Raw genomic sequence first — 6,007 nt, 5'->3', positions numbered from 1 at the left:
ATTGCTTCTTCTCCTATGTGTAAGGCAAACCATGTCAGCAAAAAGCAAAACCATTTTATATATCAAAGTGGGGGAGTAGGCAAAAGTTTTGACTTGACTTGGTCTGCAAAATGAGGAATGTATATGTTTTGCGGGGACAGATGTTTCTTTTGTATGTAAATGTGCATTCTTTTAAAAGAAGAGACTTCGGTATGTTATCAAAGAGAGGGCTTTAATTTTTTTAACCAAAGGTGAAGGAATATATGGCAGAGCTGTAAATATATAAATATATATATATATAAAATAAATATATATAAACCTAAAAAAGATATATTAAAAATATAAAACTGCGTTAAAGGCTCGATTTTGTATCTGCAGGCAGACACGGATCTGAGAATCTTTATTGAGAAAGAGCACTTAAGAGAATATTTTAAGTATTGCATCTGTATAAGTAAGAAAATATTTTGTCTAAAATGCCTCAGTGTATTTGTATTTTTTTGCAAGTGAAGGTTTACAATTTACAAAGTGTGTATTAAAAAAAAAAAACACAAAAAGAACAAAAAAAGCTGCCGAAGGAAAAATGTGTAGTTTTGTTCTAGTTTTCGGTTTGTATATACCTGTACAACGTGTCCTACGGTGCCTTTTTTCATGGAAGTTTTCAGTGATGGACGAGCGCGCCATCCCTTCTGAAGTGTAGGCAGACACAGGGACTTGAAATTGTCGCTCACTAAGCTCTCCTTGGGAATGTTTGTCTCATCACATTCTGCGTCATGCTTGTGTTAGAACTACTCCGGAGACAGGGTTTGGCTGTGTCTAAACTGCATTACCGCGTTGTAAAATATAGCTGTACAAATACAAGAATAAAATGTTGAAAAGTCAAGTGGGCTCATTCCAGAGGTATTTCCTTGTGTGGGGATCAGGACTTGAACGGGTCTGTTTTCCTCTGCTCTGAACCTAGCGGGACGGGCTCGTGGAGAAGAGCGGCTGCTGGCTGCTGGGGCCTCGGGCAGGCTGAGACCGGGGCTGGTTCCTGGAAGCTGGGCAGGGACCCACGGTCGGCTCCCAGACCGGGACAGGCTGCAGGCTTCAGACTCTGGTCAGGAGGAGCTCCGGCGGGGGATATTGGATGGACCACCTCTCCCCTCTCTTTCTGGCTGGCTCTTGCTTCTGTCTTTCGCTCAAAGCTCTAGGCTAAGCTTTTGTGACTTCCCTTTTAGCCCTTCTGACATGAAAGGTATAGGCGTCCCTTCCTTCTCTGTGTCTTGGAGAATTTGCCCGTTCTGTGAAAGCGCCTCTTGCCTCCCGGCTTCATAAACGATTTCTCTCTGCTAGGGTTCAGGGGACAATATGAACAGGTCTGGCCCTGCCAGACATTTCTCAGCGTTGGTGCCTTTGGAGGGTCTCCGGTACCTGCTGTGTGATTGACGACTGACAGGTATGTATAGACTCACGTCCAGCCACGCAAACCTCCATCCCTGGAGAAGTGCTCTTGGTCCAGAGAACCCTGGTGGAAAGCAGTCCTTTCCTCCTCTGTGACTTGGACAACCATTTCCCCTTTGTGTCCCTTTCCCAACCTGTGCATGAGAGGATTAGATTAACTAGATAATTTATGAGTCCATGATTCAGACATTAGTTCACCCTAGCTTGCTTTGGCATCCAGCTTTGTTTCACCTCAAAAAGCCCCAAGAAGCAAGTTTGATTGATGAGCCCTAAGAGCAGTGAGGACAAGCATGGTCCTGGCCCCCGGCCCAGAGGAGAAATTCCGCACTCGCCCTCTCCTGGTTCCTGGGTGGCCGTGGGGTGGGCCTGTGGAGCAGAGCCCCTCCCTGGGCCCTCTGGCCAGTGGTTGGACAGAGGTGGCCCCTGGCAGAGCCTTTGCAACAGGCTCCGGACACGTGCTGAGAGGTCTGTGGGGGCTGAGCACCCAAAGCCCCAGAGAGAGCCTCACAAAGTCACACCACCCTTTGCCAGCCACATGGCCTTTTGGTTCAGGTTTCCTTTGAAAAATGACTTTAGAGGACTTGCCAGCTCGAGGCCTCAGCTCACCCTGCTCTTTGAAAAGGGAGAAGATGATCTCCTCGCTCCCATAGAAACTTGGCAAAAGAACTTACGTAATAGAAGGCTTCAGAAATGACAATTCACAGGCCTGAGGGAGGCTGCCCCAGGGCCCCTCCGCTCCCAGAGGGCCTCCAAATGAATTCGTTTATGTGTCATTACTGTTTAATAGAGAGACGGTGGGCCCAGGGCGTTCGAGTTCAAACAAAATGGAAGATCAAAGAGAAACTGGAGCCAATTGACAATCTAAATAAAAAGCAAACATCTCTAAAGAGATAAGTGAGGCCAAGGGAATATGGAATTTTTATTTAAAAAGCAGGGCACGAATGCCACGTTTTACAAATACGTAACTGAGAGAACAGGGAGCTTGTGATCTTCTTCTCTATATTGTTGGCATTTTAGAGGAAAAGTTTCTGGACACCAGGTTGGTGGTTGGGGGCTAAACTGGGAGAGGCAGGGCACATAGAACCAAGCAGAACTACGAAGAAGCTGGAGGCTCCCTCTGTCAGCTCAAATCTGTCACTGCCCCATGAAGAGACTGAGGCGGGAGAGCAGAGGGAGGTTGCCTACTGACTCCTTACTTTGATTTTCAAAGTACCTTTGTATCAATGATCACATTCAATTCTCACAACCTCCCCTCAGAGTAAAGTTACAGAAGGCTGGAAACCACACGCCCACGTCAGACACTCCCAGACAGTGGCCCCCAGAACTACAACTCAACCTATAGAGTCTCCATAGTAACACCTCAAGCTGCCCCTGCCCACAGAATTTTCCCAAAGATACTGCTCTGTCCTCAGCTTCTGGAGAAGAGCCAGAACTTGAGCTGCCGTGTCCCACATCAGGCAACCCTACTTCCCTGAATGCTGATTTGTCTGAGGGTAGACACTGGATCCAAGGACAGCCACCCCAGGGTTTCTCAGACTTTGGTCATGTGTGACCCACCTTCATGATTTTGCTATAGCATCCCACCCTGACTATTTATGTACTGGTTTCCCTTAAATTGATATACTTCTTAGGTTTGCATTTTCCCCAAATATAAATTTGGGGAATATAAATGTAAAAATAAACGAAGTACTAAGTGCTTTCACAATAAAAACGTTCACTCACGCGTCTTCACTTTTGCTGCCTCGTGTTCTACCAGAAGCATGCCTCGGAGAACACTAACGGGGAAGAGAAGCAGAGAGATGCTGACAGAAGTGAATCCCTGGAGAGCAGTGGGGTCACATGAGCCGCAGAGCACTGGAGTGAGGTCCCCAGAGGAAGCTTGGAAGTAGAATGACCTTCTAGTACCTAGTTCTATGAAGCTTGTCATTGAGTCTCCAGTCTTCGATTTCTAAAAGATTCCAACCCTCTTATAAGCACTTTTCAATCGGGTCCGTGCCTTCACTGCTATACCACCCGCCATCACTTGAACTGGTCTGTGTGAGTCCCCGTTTCCTGGAACCGGAAGAGCATGATTTACCCAGCTGCTCCAGCCTCTGGACTATCTGCCATTAGGAAGATCCTTAGAGACTCTTGTATCAGGTCCAGCCTTCTTCTTAGTGGAGGCTGAGGCATGGTGTGATCCCTCAGAGGTAAGACAAGTGAGCTACTCAAAATACTATAGCCCCACGGAAAGGTAGCATTGTTTTTCCAGAAGCCGCAGGCAGCTTCTAACAGGAATTCTCTGGAGCCTAGTCCCGCCACGGGCATGAGGTCAGGCAAGCGCAGTATAAGGAGGAAGCATCGGCAATCACTAAGGTGGAGGATTTATAGAGAGGTGGGTGTTGAAGTGGGAAGCCCTAGAGCCAAGGAAGGGGACCCAGTGGGGCTGGGAGCCACTGCAGTACATACTGACCCCTGAGCCCTTGGGGTCCAGCCCTCTCATTAAATGAGTCTGACACATTTAACCCCCAAAAGCTGGCTTGTCAGCACATCTCAAGATGCGTTTCCCGAGTCTCCCTTCCTTTTGCATCCCAAGCAAACAGGTTGGTTAAATAACAAGGATGCTAAGAGTCAGAATCACAGAATATGACGACTAGATGGGGCCTTAAAGATTATGCACCTATCTCTCGGATGAAGACACTAGGTACAGAAGGGAGAAGGGACGTCCCTAAGGTCACACCAAGAATATTTTTTTAAGATTTTATTAGAAAGAGGGAACACAAGCGGGGGGGGGGGAGCAGAGGGAGAGGGAGAAGCAGGATCCCCACTCTGGGCTCAATCCCAGGACCCCGGGACCATGACCTAAGCTGAAGGTAGACACTTAACTGATTGAGCCATGCAGGTGCCCCACACCAAGAATTTTTATCAACGAGGGCCCGTGACTCTCACTTTGCTTTATAGCATTATCCCAGCATTCAAGGAGTGTGTGGTCAAATTGGGAAAACAAAACATGGACGAATGTGGAGGTAACATCACAAAGAAACACAGGGATACAACATTATGGCTAATGAGCGACAGTCCTGAGCAGGGTGAGGCTCAGAATGTCAAGTTGTTCCTTGAACGAGGCAGACAGCTTGCTAAGCTGGAATCCAACAGGAACATTCTCAGGGCTTTCACACGCCCCCCTCCTTCCTGTGGGACTGCCGTGCCTCCTGTCTAGAAAGAGCTGTCCTCTTTTTTGCCACCCTGGAGCCGCCTCTGGAGTTGGCTCAGTTTCTTACAGCTGCCGTCACATAAACTGTGTGGCCCAGACAACAGAATGATATTGTTTCACAGATCGGGAGGATGGAAGTTTCAGATCAAGGTGTTGTCAGGATTGGTTTCTTCTGAGAGCTTATTTCCCAGTCTTTTCCCCAGCTCCCAGCAGTTTGCTGGCAATCCTTGGCACTCCTTTGCTGGTAGAAGCATCACCTTGGTCTCTGCCTTCACCCTCACATGCTCCCTGCATGTATGTCCCTGTGTCTCATCTTCCCATTTCTATGTGGACATCGATCAAACTGGTGTAGAGCCCACTCTAAGAACCTCATCTTAACTAATTACATCAGCAGCCACCCTATTTCCAGATCAGGTCACATTCTGAGGTTCTTGGGGTTAGAATTTCAACATACGAATTTTGAGGGGACACAATTCAACCCATGATGGGGATTGTTGGTAGGAGAGGGGATAGTGAGATGCTCTCAGAAGTGACACCATCCTCACCTTCCCTCTTCACTTTCTCCCTGCTGCCAAAGGCAGAGGGAACTGAGATTTGGAGGGTGTTCTCAAGGCCAGGCACTGGGCTTTGCCCCCATGGTTTCAGTTACCTTCACCACAGCCCATGGAGTGGGGCTCGGGTGACCTCTTACAGGTGAGGACGATGAGATGCAAAAAGACCAGGTCGCTTGGCTGAGGTCAGGTAATGCTTCTCCACTTCTCCTCCACCCAACCATGCTTCTCATATCATTGGTGGGTCTCAAATCAGAAAAACATTAGGGGACACAGTAATTGTGCTCAGTAACCACACTTTGGTTAAGCATAAGGGAGAAAAATCTGGATTCACATAGGTCCCTATGGAAAAGGAATTGCCAAGGATGTGTATCCCAGACTATTACAGGTTTGATAAAAGCCCCTTAACAAGAACTGGAGACTAAGAGTCTAATCCAGCAGCTCTCGCCATAAGGAGCATTTAAGTGTTCTGCTGACTGCTCCCCTGGTTACACTCATGTACAGCCAGGGTTGGGAATCTCTAATCTAATCCAGTCCTTTCATCATGCATAGAAGAAAGCCAAGCGACATTAAGCAAAGACATTATGAGGGGGAGGACCCAGCTCCCCAAATACCTAAGCCAGTGTTCTTTCCACTAAAATTCCTGCCTTATGCTGCCATGATTTTCCATTACCAGAAACCTTAGTGCAGCCTCTAAATGATTGCCTTCCTCAAATAGCTTCATATTTCTAATCACTTCCTTGGTATGACCCAAGAGGAACACAACTTGGACCCATCGCTGGGAATTATAAAAATGCAGAACTCCACTGGGTGAAAGAAAGGATTTCTGAACGGATGTGTAAGA

Source organism: Neovison vison, chromosome 6, assembly GCF_020171115.1.
Source record: "Neovison vison isolate M4711 chromosome 6, ASM_NN_V1, whole genome shotgun sequence".
In the NCBI taxonomy this organism is placed as follows: domain Eukaryota; kingdom Metazoa; phylum Chordata; class Mammalia; order Carnivora; family Mustelidae; genus Neogale; species Neogale vison.
Note: the sequence above shows the minus strand (reverse complement) of the source record.